Consider the following 15,085-nt stretch of genomic DNA (forward strand, 5'->3'; position numbering starts at 1 on the left):
GCATATCCTTAAAGCAACGTGATGACAGTGTGATGACTACACTGAATTAGAAATGGACTCAGGTTGATGCTATTAGCATTATTATTATTAATATTATTTTGGCCTCAGATTGATGCCATTATCACTGTTCATTCATTCATTGTCTGTAACCACTTATCTAGTTCAGGGTTGTGGTGAGTCCACACACACACACTTTTGAGTCACCAATCCACCTACCAACGTGTGTTTATGGGCTGTGGGAGGAAACCGGAGAAACCAGAGGAAACCCACGAAGACAACACACCAAACTCCTCACAGACAGTCACCCGGAGCGGGACTAGAACCCACAACCTCCAGGCTCCTGGAGCTGTGTGACTGTGACACTACCTGCTGTGCCACTGTGCCGCCCTCTATTATCACTATTATTGTTATTAACACTAAAGCAGCTTTGAGCCAAAGAGAAGCACAATGTAAAGCTTCCTACAACTCACTTTGAAACTCAGACACAACAAGTGCTGCCATCTATTTTTGTGAGACAAGTTCAATCAAAAAAAGAAACAGAATTTGAAAAATATTCCATACGGACTTGTTTGATGTCTCGTTTTTTAATAGACTAACACGTCATAGGAAAAGGAATAAAACAGAGGATGACATGGTCATTGTGTCTTATGAAACATCCACAATGTCTCTACTTGTGTGATAGATTCATAGTGTAAATGCAGCTTTCTACATCGTTCTAGAATAAGACCTGACAAGCGAAATTAACCAGTGAGAACCGAAGGGAGAAAATTTTAGAGACTACTCATTATTACACCTAGGTATGACACATCAAACCATGAATAATTTAGCTGCTGTGGGTGGCTCAGAGAAAGTTAGGTCAGTGTGCTCTTGGCTCAGGGTGATGATATGATATGGTAGTCAGGCAAATATGCATTAACACCTTTTCATTTTCAGAGTAATATTTATGTTTGATTTGGACATAGCTCCATATAAGGAGTGATGTGATTAAAACTCTGTGTTAACAAATGAACAGCATAATCAGTAGTACAAGACAAAAAAATACATAGGCATCTGCAGCTTTTAAAACACCTCATATAACACAACCACTGGCTCTGGTAGCCTAGTCAGTCTTAATCATCTTCAGAATATCTCCTCTGAGAATCTAAGCAGTCTAAAGGCCCTGAAATAGTCCTGTCCCAGCCTCAGGGTGCATCTGTAAGAGCTGTCCTCCTGAGCCCAGCACAAACCTTAAAGCTACAGCAGGCTGTGAATAAACTGACTGTGGATGCTTGGTGGAGGCTGGGAAATGACAGCAGCCACAGCATGCTCACACCTGGCTGGAGGACTGAAGGAGTGAAGTAAAAACAAACTGGAAGCTTAAAAACCTTGTAGTACTGGGTGAATTTATTTTAAGTGTATGTTTAATAATTACACATCATCTGTTAGGCCTGTCACACTGACTGCACAATCTTTGATTACTGTTATTTCAGCAGATGGTAGTTATTAAAAATTAATCAGAATTAAAGAAAGCAGCATATACATTTACTGAGACATATCATGGATCCTAAAAACAACTTCAGCCTGACACAGTTACACTTCTGCAGTGCAGTTTGGAATAATGTTTGTTTATATGAGCTTGAGCTCATTGGTCTTGGCTTGGAAATAATGTTCTAGGGAAAAACTAAAAACAGTTAATTGAAAGACCCTGTCTGACACCTACATTGTTAGAATGTAACCTGGATTGGCTAGAAAGATGAAGTGCAAGTTATAGTAGCTGTAGGTAAGGCTAGGGCTCCCTGCCAGCTGTGCTGTTGAGGTCTATTTGCACACAGCTGTGCTGAGAGTTGGAGTCTTTTAGTCTGTGTCTGGTTCTGTCTGCTCACTTTAGGGCTGTTAAAATTTATAAAGTAAACAGTTCTACATACATATCAGTATTCCTCCTATTTCCGACCGTCCCCTAATTCGGGCCACTGCCGTATATGGTGCAATTCCGCTCTTTCTCTTCGCCAATCACATTGGGTAAAACAATACAACATAAGATCAAGCCTTAGTAGGGCATTTAAACATCAGTCTTGCAAGAAATCACATATCTAAACAATATTTAAGTATCACTAACAGTGTTGTATTTCTTTGTGTGCAAAACTGCATGTAGAACACAACACATTTCCATTTCGTGACAGATATTTCCCTCAGTTTAAAAGTTAGCTTACCGGTTAGCTTCCTTTTCTCTGAGGGGAAAATCTACCACCATTGTAATCCTTACATGTAGAGTACGGATACCAACACAGGACAAATATGATCTCATTGTGAACCTCTCAAAACCACTGAATGTGGTAGCAACTGTCTCGTTTGATTGTCACAAGCAGGGGAAGTGGCCAAAGTTAGGGGGCGCCAATAATCTTAGCAGTATTGGCACCTACTTAAACAAAAGCGTTTTTATCTAAAAACATATTTTCTTTCAAAGTCAAGCAAGTCTTGGACATTAATCTACACATATTTGACTCCTGAAAAATGTTGATTTGAGTGAATAAAGTCCTTCTATTTATTTACAGTTACCTAAGATTTCCAATATTGCAATTAAAGTGGCCGGAAGTTGGGGTGATTACGCTACATCTTCTTTTCCGCTTGTCCATTTCAGGGGCGCGGTGTAAATAGTTTTAGGAAATACATTTATTTGTTTTATCAATTTACAATATGTAGAGGTTGGGAAGTGTGCTGTGTTTCATTGAGCTCAAAAATTGGATGTCTGAGATGGGAATCACACCCGAGTTCCAGTTAAACCTATGTGCCACTTTTTATGTCCCTGGTTAGCATCGTTAGCTTTTTTCCCAGGTGACCATTTTAGCTATAACCATTGATAACAGCATAATATGCTAAGTTTTACACAACAGAAACACATCTACAGTTGGACAGTACTGTATGTACGACTGATTAATTAAGACAAATATAGCAGGGCTGACCCCTAATATTTGGTCATTTTGATATTTATTCCTTGGTCTTTTGGGTAGGTATTTGTTTTTAATTCTGAGATTCGGATATATACTTTCTTATTTATTTGTTTATTTAAAATGTGGCTATCGATAAAGGCAATGCTTCATTTCACCTGTATTCAGGCTGTGCAGTGGTTTAAAAAAAACAACTCTCTGTTCCCCAGCCCTCCACGCCTATTCAGCCTTGTCAGTATAAAAGTCCTGAATAAAGTCTAAAGCCTGGCTCACACTATGGGATTTTAAAAATCCTAACCGATGTTGCAAAGGTGAGACACCCCACACATAAAGACATTTTTCACAGATTTTCTAGTGCTTGATCGTTGTTAGTCCTCAAAGTCCCCACACTAAACCATCCTCCCTGAATGAAACACCACACACTTTCCGATCACGCACACCGACAGACAGCTCCGCTCCTCACAACCTCGCGGGAGTTCCAATGCTACATCCGGAGAGCAGGCAGGAGTTTCTCACACACTCAGGCTGTGTCCAAAACAGACAGCAACAGATACCTTGCTCTCTTGTTGCTTCACATGCAGCATTTGAAATGAAGGTGTTTGTAACCGACACACAGTGTATCCAGCACATTGCCCAGGCTCCTGTACACCAGCGCTCCCCTCACCAGAATAATTACAACATTGGAGCAAAAACAGGCAGCTGTTTTAAATACTGATATGACTCTGCACCTTCCTCCCTCATGATACTGCCTCAGTAACAGCACTTCACTCATTTCAGACACTGGATGTAAACGAACATGGTGAACTGAGATGAAATAACCCCAGCTCGACTCTCATTGGTTTATCATCTTTCAGGCCTGAAGTTAACGTGACATTTCACACCCGAGAATCAGCGTCCACCCCACACTACAGGATTCTGATTCACAATTCACCTTGTGAAACGCAGTTCACCTTGATTTAGACCAGACCTCCTCCACGAAGCTCATATTAATTTGCGTATACTCTGTGCCCTTAGTGGCACCGTGTATGCACAAGTTAGTGGGCGGAGCCATGCAGGGAGCTTTTAAAGCAGGCATTGGATGCAGATTTTCAGAATGACACCACCCTAAAATGGTATTCTGTATGATTTTACACACTGTTGATGAGTGGTGGAGTTACCTTGGTTTTTGAAATTCCAGAATATAAATTTCACCATACAGGGTCTGTGTCAGCTTTATATCTGCTCTGCTCTGCTCTATATCTACTCTGAATTTTTTACATTTCACAACCAACACAATCATGAGTTTCAATACATTTCTAAATGAGACAGAAGCAGTGACATACAGCAAAGCTCTGACTGGTTAACCAGCTAGATCAGAGGAGTTAGGCCTTGTCTACACAATAGCTTCACTCCCACTGTGTCAGTTTGGCTGCAGTACTGCTGAATCAGCATATTTTACAGCCAAAATGAGGTGGTAATGCAGTGAAAGCTGAATGGAGGTATGTTACGTGATTATGTGTAATTAGACAGGTCTTAATCAGGTAAAGCCTAGCCTTTTCATCAGAGCTAGCATCTTGGTTTTCTCTAGGTTTAGTGTACAGTGTTTGAAATGGCTGACGGTGATGAGCCATAAGATAAACCTATTAGCGTTAATCCCCCATCTACGCTCACTGTGGTGGGTTTGAGAGTTCTGTTTGAATGGCTGATAGGAATGTGATTGGATTATGAAGAGAGGTGGGGAAATTGCTGTTGAGCTGATCACAATGCTAAAAGCTCACTGTGCTAATCCGTGCCCTGCCTCGCTGTGATAGAGCTGTGACAACTCCCTGCTCTCTATCTCTTTTCTTTCCTCTGAGCGTTCTTCCTGATCCTCTCTTTTTATACCCTTATGCTGTCAGGTCCGCAAGGGTGTGTGTGGGTGTGTGTGTGTTTGTGTGTGGGCATTTGTGTTTGTGCATTTTCAGCACAAAATGAGCCAGAGTTTGTTAGAAAACTAGAGTACAAACAGGGATAATCTATAATGTTATAAACAGTTAAGTTGCCAACTCAGCTCCATAAAACTACTGAGCACTTGATCAGTGACTTGATTTTTGAATTAAATTTTTTATTTTTTTTTTGGTCAGTTCTCTTGCTGTTGTGCTTGTCCTTCAGTATTGATTGAAGAGTTTTTCTCACAATGCCCAGTAAAATTGACTGAAAATAATAAAATGTCTCCCTCTGGATTCAGACATTTTAAGATAAATACTGTGATGCTGTGTACAATTATTTTGTTGGTTTCATACGAACATTGCACATCATTGAAGACCCTAACTTTTTAAAATAGCATTTTCCTAGTAGGTAACTTTCTACCAGGCAAAATCAAGTGCCCTCACAGGTCGTATTTGCTCCTCAAACCACACTAAGGAATAAGAAATTAATATACAAAAATATGTATAAAAGGTCAATTAGGATTTCACTCCCTTTGCTGTAACAACCTCTACTCTTCTAAAAAGGCAACAAAAGATACTGGAAGCTAGCAGTGAAGATATGATGGCACAAAAGGCACAAGAGCATTAGTGAAGTTAGTTACTGATGTTTGGATGGTAAGTTCTGAATTATCAAGGGTAAAAATAATTTTTATATTGTTTTTGTGTAAAGTATGCTTGTATTTAAAAACTCAAACATTATCCTGCACTCCTGAGTTGGAGTGGCCTTTGTATTAGGTTTACAGTCATTTTAACTGTTGCATAGGATTGAAAATTGTCATTTAAAAAATAAATAAATAAATAAATATTAAAAAAAAAAACCTAAAATTACGTCTTCAAATTCTACAAAGTCAAAACCGGGAATCAAAAAACTAGCAATCATGACACTGACCTTTTGTCCCTTAACATATTTTTTTTTTAAGTTTTTTGTAGCATTAAACAACTTTACCAGGCTTTTGTTCTTTTTGGGAACATGTTGTTGCCATCAAATTCAAAATGGGCAAACATTTTTCAGAAAACACTAACAATACCCAGTTTCACCATTTTAAAAATTGTTTTGGGTCTATTTTAAATTAAAGGCCACATTCACAATTTTAATAAAAAAAATAAATAAATAAATAATTAAAAAAAATTCTGGGGAAGTTTCCTCCCCATACGTTACTCTCCAGTCTATTTGTGTGCTTGAAACTGGCCTGATGTGTTTATGAAGCCTTGTCTGTAATTAAGTAAAAAAAAATGTGTTCCTGTGCAGTATGATTGTCTCTCTCTCTCTCTCTCTCTCTCTCTCTCTCTCTCTCTCTCTCTCTCTCTCTGCTCATGGCAGAGAAATAGCAAATGGAGCGTTTAGACCACGGAGAGAACTCGAGTAGGTGGAAAATACTGACGTATTTTTGCTGTTTTGGATTACTTAAGATGGATTACTTAAGACGATTTTTTTCCCTCACACACACCATTCCACGACATGGAGATTCTGAACATAAACAAACCAGAGAGAACAGAGTTTCCAATCTTTGCAGTCTTAGACATCCTCCTTTTAAATATAGAGTTTAAATGATTTGCTCATGATTGCATTCTGTATGTATTTACATTTCCTTAGCATCACAGCTTTTATGGAAATGGGGTTTTAAATTACACCCAAAAAAGTTTAAAAACGTATCTGTACCCCTAACACAAAGGCCACTCCAACTCACCCTGAAGCTACTAAATAGTTTCTTCATGGCAGAGAACACAGTGCTAGTTACCCCTGTACACTTCTAGACAACCCTTGGTATTGAGCACAGACACTGGGCAGGCTATGAAGCTTGAAACTTGTGTCTTTTTCTTGTGTCCTTTTGGGCATTTGAACACTTGAAAACAATTGTCTGTTTGTTTAGCAGTACCTGTGGGCTGGGTGTGATTCCTCTTTATTTATTAATAAAACATGCACAATCATTACTTAACCAAATCTTCATTTTTCTCTGACTGCACACACACTAGCGAAGATGTCCGATTACTTCTTGATGAAGGTCCAGTGGGAGTCTGGTGTATGCTGGAGCTCCATTATAGTTTAATGCTGACTGGGGTTCAGGGGGGCATTGTGTGCTGAGTAAGGAGAGTGATCCTGGTTGTGCTCCAGGTCTCTACTTAGGCTATATCATGTGAAAAGTCTACTTCCATCCTGCAGTTTTTCACCACATTGTGCCTCAGCATTATCTCTGGACCCTGCTGAAGCCCGGCTCGTCCAGTCCAGTCCAGGCTGCAGTTGCCTTAAATGTTCAGTGAAGGCTGTAAGCTTTCAGTGTGATAGTATTGTACTCTCTCATTAACCACTGTGCAGATCAGTGAAGCCAGGCCAAAACCTACAGCCATATCTTCTGTTCTACAGCTTGTATCTCTGATTCTGTTTCAGGGACAGAAGGAGAACTAGACTTTCCTACATAAGGACACTCTGTGGCTGAATATTCATAGACACTTGCTCATTCAGCACATTTTCTGAGATATAGTTTGTTATTTGCTGATTTGCCACCTCCACTGTCCTGCAATAACAGCTTCTACTTTTCTGGGAAAATGTATACCATATGTTTGAACATTGCTCTGAGGATTTAATGGTAGACTGTGATGCGAACATTAGAGAGGGCAGGTACTATCCATCCATCCATCCATCCATTATCTGTAACCGCTTATCCAATTTTAGGGTCGCGGGGGGTCCAGAGCCTACCTGGAATCATCGGGCGCAAGGCGGGAATACACCCTGGAGGGGACGCCAGTCCTTCACAGGGCAACACAGACACACACACATTCACCCACACACTCACACCTACGGACACTTTCGAGTCGCCAATCCACCTGCAACGTGTGTTTTTGGACTGTGGGAAGAAACCGGAGCACCCGGAGGAAACCCACGCGGGCACGGGGAGAACACACCAACTCCTCACAGACAGTCAGGGCAGGTACTAATGATGGTATATTTGTTCTGGATCACAGCCACCACTCCAATTCATCCCAAAGGTGTTTATACTCTTAACATTGAGCATGGCAACTTTACGCTCATGTGGAGTGGTGGACAGTAACAAAACTAAATGTAATTCATTACTGTACTTAAGTAGTTGTTTCATGTATCTCTACTTTACTGAAGAGTTTCTTTTTTGGGCGACTTTTTACTTAACTCCACAACATTAAATCAAATATCATCGCCATCCAATGAAAAACATGTATGTAAAAAATTGCAACATTACAGGAGAAGAAAAAAATTCTCAACTTTCAATGTAAGTCAATGTAAAAAAGTTTTTATTCCAAGTAATTTAGGAGCATTTCTATTAGTCCGTTCGTCATGAAATTTTCACAATGTGAATGAGAGCTGCTGTGTTCAAATAATGTGGTAAAATAAAAATCGACAATAATGCAGATGCATGTTTTCATTGAACATTTACTATTCATTCATATTTCATGGTTTATGGATCTGTAGATTTAACATCATTCATATTTAATCATTGGCTATTTCTGGTACATTTTCAGCTTTTTTAATTCTCTCATGTGGCTATATCGTTTAACTTCTCTCAACAGTCATTGTCACTTGTATGTAAGCCTTTTAGAGTATTTGTGTATTTCTTTGCCTGTTGTAGTACATGTTTTTGAAGAGGTTTGCCTTCATTGTTTTGTGCTCATGATAACGTTAATAGACACCAGTGTCAGACTAATCAATGACATTCTATTATTAAATGATTGGTGAACAATAACTGACACTAGAGTCCTTTCTCCTGCAATGTGTTGATAAAACTAGAGTCTTGTTGCAAATATGATCTAAGGTAATTACAGCAATAATACATCAGGGTAATTTTACTTTGGATTTTTAAGTACATTTGAAGGCAAATGCTTTTGTACTTAAGTGAAGGTCTACAATGAGGACTTCTACTTTTACTGAAGTCATATTTTACCTTGAGTGTTTCTACTTTAACTCAAGTAAATATTTTGTGTACCTTATCTACCATGGCTCATGTTTAACTGCTTTCATGTGCTGTGTCATTTTTATTGTATAAGCTGTGTGTGGAACAATGGAACCACAATGACAAAGTTATTATTAATTAACAGTAAAATTACTGTTAAGTAAAAATAAAACTCCTTAGATATAGCTGGAGTCAGGGACGATAGTACACAAGTACAGAAATGAAATTGTATGTGATCTGTTACTTTCCACTCTGTGGAGATGAGGCAGATTAGTTTGTGAATGTGCAGATACAGAATAGAGCCCACACTGAAGATGTAATTAATAGTGGGGGAGGTACACATGTGGATCAGTGTCTGGAAGAAGCACGTCACTTGTAGCAGTGTCACAGCTGGTTACAGATGCTGTCTGCATAGACTCGGCGTGTCGACACGCAACACAAGCATCTGCTCATCTCTCATCAATTCCACAGAACGGCCTGTCTGATCTCATTCTCAAACACATCCCACTCACAAAGGCCGGCAGCTGACGGGAATAGTCACGGTGTTGGCTGCTGCTTGGCTCAGCTGGAGAGCGTGGTTCACTGTGGGGAAGGAGACGCTTGTCTTCATCTAATAGTTTTAAGACCCGAGCCACTGTTGCTGGCATGTGCTCCCTTTCAGAGCAGCTCGCTACAGTTCACACGGCTCTGACTTAGGCTTTTGTGCAGCGCTCGCTCAGTCAAATCCTTTGAAACTTCAATTGTCATGTTTGTCAGAGGCTTGGCTTGAACCTGTTCCTAGGCCTGTTGTTCCACAATGAAGCCCCCGTCAGCAGTCACAAGCCCCTTATCGTTGCTCACAACCTGTTCACAGCTGCGTTTCTCTACACTATCCTGCTGTGGGTCTTTTTTTTCCTGTTTTTCTTTTATTTATTAATTTATTTATTTTGGAAGGACTCACTGTATGCTCTTACTGGATACACTCAGTTTGACTAGTGGCTACTGATTGTGTCAGGTGCCTAAGAACTCACCAGTATTTTCCTAAACCTCTCCATTCCACCAGTACCTCCAACTACACCAGGATATGTTATTTTATGTATATATATTTTTATTATTAAAGGGTACGTCTACTGTTGTGTTACAAATACTGTTCTCTTTGGTTGGTTTACGTTCAGAAGCTTTTAAGGTGGGACAGTATATTTGAGGAAAAATCGACTGTTGTTTGTACGTGGCTATTTAGTTTATCTTATCTGTAATTTTTTATTTTTTGTTTGTTTTTTTCCCCATTGTTACCAGAGAAACTCATTTATAACTTGTTGAGTTGTTTATTTTTATAGTTGTTTTGCTCTGAGATATAACAAAACAAAGCAAAAAAGTCTGTCTCAGTCCAGTAACTGGGTTTTCATAAAACACATTTGACTGGTTTCAAGCATGACAAGATGTTAACGATCGTGAACATAGCATAAAACTTAAATACACCTACGATTGTGGGGAATTGCAGTTCTCACTGGTTTGTTTATGTTCAGAAGCTCTGCATTTTTTTCCGTAAAGACATTAGGTTGGTTTTGAGCATGCAAACAGACCTGAGAGCTAGAAAATTGTGAGGAAATATCCTCAGAATTTTATAAAAAGGGTTTTTTTATTAACACCATGACTGTTATCTTTAAGTTTACAAATACAATTTAAGATTAAATAAGCATTTATGTGTGATGTATTATTATAATAACAAATTCCAAGATTCTTACGCTCAAAAAACACTTTTTATAAAATACAGATGTTTCCCCACAATTAGCTAGCTCTCGGGTCTCTTTGCATGCTCAAAACCAGTCTAATGTGTTTTACGGAAACATATGCAAAGCTTCTGAACATAAACAAAGCATTGAGAACTGCAGTTCCCCACAATCGTAGATGTATTTAAGTTTTATGCTATGTTCACGTTTGTTAACATCTTAAAACGAAAATTATTATCTAAACTAAACCTTGCACATACTTTGGTCACAACATTATCCACAAGAACTCAAAACAAATGCAGTGACAAATTCTTCTTGCCTTGTTTTAGTGTAAGTTTTTTTTTTTTCATTTTTAATTTTATAACAGATACTATAAATGACCAAAGCATGAGAATGTTTGAAAAAAGCTTTAAAACTTGTTTGTAGACTGAATATTAAATATTTAATCAAAATAATAATTTAACATCAATGAGGGAAATAAAATCAATTCATCTATATATAAATTTTTGAAGTGATACGTTTTACCAAAAATATATTTATTCTAAATCTATTCTTTTTATTCTATAGTGTTTGTTCTTTGTTCATGTGAGATAGAAGGATAATGAGCATTTATTGCAAATACAGTCAGCATGCTATCACCATGCTAAATGCCAAAGAGAGGTATAAAGCCCTCCTGCATTGGGCTGTGGAGCAGTGAAACTGTGTTCCTTCAGTGATGGAGCTCTATCCCATTCCACTGGGATCAACTGGAGTGGAGGTTGTAATCCAGAACTAAACATCCACCATTAATACCTGTCCTCACTCATGTTCTCAATAGCTGAATGTCATGTAGCATAAAGCCTTCAAAAAAAGAGTAGAGACTATTACTGTAGCAGACAGGGAAAGACTTCTTTTAATGCATTTAGTGTCAAGAGAAATGTAGTAGAAGCAGGTATCAGTGTTTGGTCATATAGTGTTGGATCTGGATTTTTGGTTAAAATTGGTGATTAAGGCTGAAACTTTAAATAATGGATATTTAAATGTAAAAAATAAAAACTATAACACCAACACAATGGAATATATTCATATTAGTGCGCTCTGTTAATTTCAAAATAAAAGCATGGTAATACATTTAAGATGCACTGCCTTGTATTTTTAAGAGGGAAATAAATGTGTAGTGTGATACGCAGGACAAACTGGTGAGAGGAAGCCATTTTTTAAAATTTATTATAATATCTCTGTGTACTTTTGATGATTTATGAATTAGATTCTCTTATTTTGCTGAGTAAAGGGAGTTTCAGGGAGAGCTTTTGCATCAGACAGGGAAGCTTTAATGGGCGAATTTAACACTGCACATCAGCTTGTGGCTCAAACAGGAATTTTGTGTGTGTTTGTGTGAGAGAGAGCGAGAGAGGCAGGCAGAGGAGGAAGGGTAAGAGAGTGAGAGTTTATGAGATTTAATACATATTCCGACATAAATAAAATGTAGTCTACCTTCTGAACTCAACAGCAGCGTCTCTAAAGGAAACTGCTGACACATCACTTGACTCTGTGTAAAGAGTGAATTATGGGAGGAAGCCAAATTTGGCAAGATGATATTTATATTATTCATATTTAACTAGTGCAGTCCAAATTAATGTATTAATGTTCATTAAAAGAATACAATTTAAGAATTGGCTTTTTTTGTCTCCTGAGCATCCCCTACCTGCTGCTGAGTGTAATTCACGTTTACAGTACTGTCGTGAAATCAAGTCTCACACACATCTCTCTCATAAACACACACCCATCTCTCTCTCTCTCTCTCTCTCTCTCTCTCTCTCTCTCACACACACACACAATGAGTGATGTTTAAAAAATTGGTGAACGTATCTGGAGCTCCAGCTGATGTTGAGCCAGAAATGTGTGTAATCAAATAAAATAATGTTGACTACATGATAAAACCAATATATATATATATATATATATATATATATAATATAATAATATATATATATATATATATATATATATATATATATATATAAGCACCACCACTCGACCTCATTCATCAGTAATTCTCAAAATCGGATTATTACACTCTCCTTGACAAAGCTTGGGTTCCACAAACACAAAGTCAGTCATTTAATCCACATAACAACAGGTGAAAAGCACTTATTACCAAAATAACGCAAAAAAGTGAGGTAATCCGGGTAAAGTTAGCAGCTGCAAACCCTGGCTCACTGCTCGGTACCTCTTAAAAACTGATTACAACACATCCGTCAACAAAACTATCACTAACTGGCACCGCAACACATGAAAAAGGATAACAAATTCTTACTGCTCCAACTTGTCTCATATCTGTTTCAGCTCACTGCGCTGTGTAAATTCAGTCCAGTATTAACTCTTTTATGGCCGCTCATTCTGGGACAATGTGACCCAGTTCAGTATGATAGGCTCTCTCTCTCTCTCTCTCTCTCTCTCTCTCTCTCATAAGCGTTACCCATTTTTCATGACCCAGTCTTCTGCCCCGTAAATCAGAAGTTGCTTAGTGCAGTATACTTGAAGAAGACCCGATGTAGCCGCGACAGAGGCTGCATTCTACATTTTACATTACAATCATTTAGAAGCTGTAATTTTAAGGCTGAAATACAACATAGTGTTCCTTCTAATGTGTTGAATTTGAGAGCACTAGTTCTGAATACTTGAATACTTTAGAATATGTCACACAAACATGAAATATAATTCATATTTCTGCTTCCTTATGGTTTTTACCCCTTCCTTCTTTACATTCTGAAGTTTCTTCTGTGAATGAGCTTCCCTCTGTCAGAGAGGACCTTTTCTGCCCCGTCACTCATCTAATTTGTATTATTCTCTCTCTTTCTCTCTCTCTCTCTCTCTCTCTCTCTCTCTCTCTCTCGCCTGTCCTGTCCCGCTGAGTTAGCCTGTGCTGTGCTGATTGGGCCTGGCTGAGATGCATCTTAACTATAGACATGGAAACGCTCATCACTTCTTCCCCACTGTCTCTGTGTCTCCCTGCTGACTCACCAAACGCCACCAATGTGATCTATGATTGGCCTTAAGCTTTGTCCCTGATTACAGTAATAGACCATTGTGAAAGAGACCTAACCCCTTAAATGCCAAAGCCCTTGGCTTTGCTGTTATGAAGTGCATATTACATATTAGTTTCACATCACTGCATATTTCATATTGGATTGTATATAATAATAAAAATAATCAAAATGGGCCTAGGATTCCATAGACAAACTCCTTAAATATTAAAAGCTCTTTCATGGGCTTACATCTCCTTTGCTCTCTTGTATGACATGTGAGAAAATGCAGGCTCCCTGTTTTTCTTGCTGAATTTAATATAACAAATAACTTGGGCAAATATTATGGATCTTTTTTTTAATGTTATTGTTTTCCAATATGTTGAATGCAGCAAATAAATAGAAATGTGCCATTAATTCTGAAAAAAAACATGCTACAGATTGGTTTGTTCTTTGTAAAACATATTTGCTTATTTTCATTTAGAAAAACAATAAAATGTGTCAGTGGTGTTCAAACATTTGCATAGGGCTGAAATAATTTATAGCCTAATTGAATAATAAGCCTTGTGGTTCAGAGTTTGGCAGAGCTGGCTGGGGTATAACAGACTAATGTGAGGAATGATGCCTTGCTTTATATGTGTGTCTCAGTAAATCAGTCATCCTTACACAGGAGAGCCCCTCTGGAGTGATTCCATTGTCCATGCGTTTGCCCAGGAGGGTATGCAATCACTTCTGCTGCTCTCCTGCTTCTCAGTCAATAAGGTGGTTGTGTTCATAAATAAAAGGAAGACAGGCTCGTTAATTTGGTGCAGTACAGAGATGCATCCCCTGTTTGTCCAGACATTGATCTGCTGAGGGGAGCAGGGCATATCTGACTAATTATAGGCCTCGCTCCACCTCTCCAGATGGGCTTGTTAACATCTCTCCTTCTGCATTTCCATTAGGGCCATGTGATCAAGGCCCGGGCCTCCTGCTGGCCAGCAGGGCGTTTTGTCTCACCTTCATGTCAGGCTGGAGTTCTGGAGGTCCAGATGGGCTAGAGCCTGTTTAAGGTTAAAGTGTGACTGAAAAACAAGTGTCTGATTTTGTTGTGCTATATATATTTTCTGTATGTTTATGAGTGGCTGTTATTATCCAGTACTTTCATAGTGTAGATATGATGCTTTATATGCTTTTACTACTTTTCTGTATAGAAGTATCCTTGTTACTATATTTATATATGATATAGAGAGTATAAAATATATTTACATCTTGTCACTGTCAAAGGAAAACCATGTTTTTGTTGATTTTTAGTTTGCTAAAATGCTCCACATTTACTTGGAATAAAATGTTTTTACATTGACTTCTAATGAAAGTTAAGAAGTTTTTTTTTCCTCCTCCTGTAAAATGTTTTTCTTTGGACATCAGAAATATATATCCTTAGTATACATTCATTATTCTTATTAAAACTCTTACCCTATCTCCTTATCTGCACGCTGTTGTAAATTTGCCCTAAACCTCCTAATTTTTCCCCTCTTTTGCTACTGTTTGCAGTGAAAAAAAAGCATATCTATCTATAATTCAAAAATAGAAAGGGCAGTT

General features: G+C 38.3%; 1 protein-coding gene across 2 annotated transcripts in view; it reads left to right on the plus strand.

Annotated features, from left to right (window-relative positions):
• kcnh5a (potassium voltage-gated channel, subfamily H (eag-related), member 5a) overlaps positions 1-15,085 on the plus strand; it is a 134,075-nt gene that overhangs the window by 56,108 nt on the left and 62,882 nt on the right. The window lies entirely within an intron of this gene.

The sequence above is a fragment of the Hoplias malabaricus genome, chromosome 7 (assembly GCF_029633855.1).
Source record: "Hoplias malabaricus isolate fHopMal1 chromosome 7, fHopMal1.hap1, whole genome shotgun sequence".
NCBI lineage: Eukaryota > Metazoa > Chordata > Actinopteri > Characiformes > Erythrinidae > Hoplias > Hoplias malabaricus.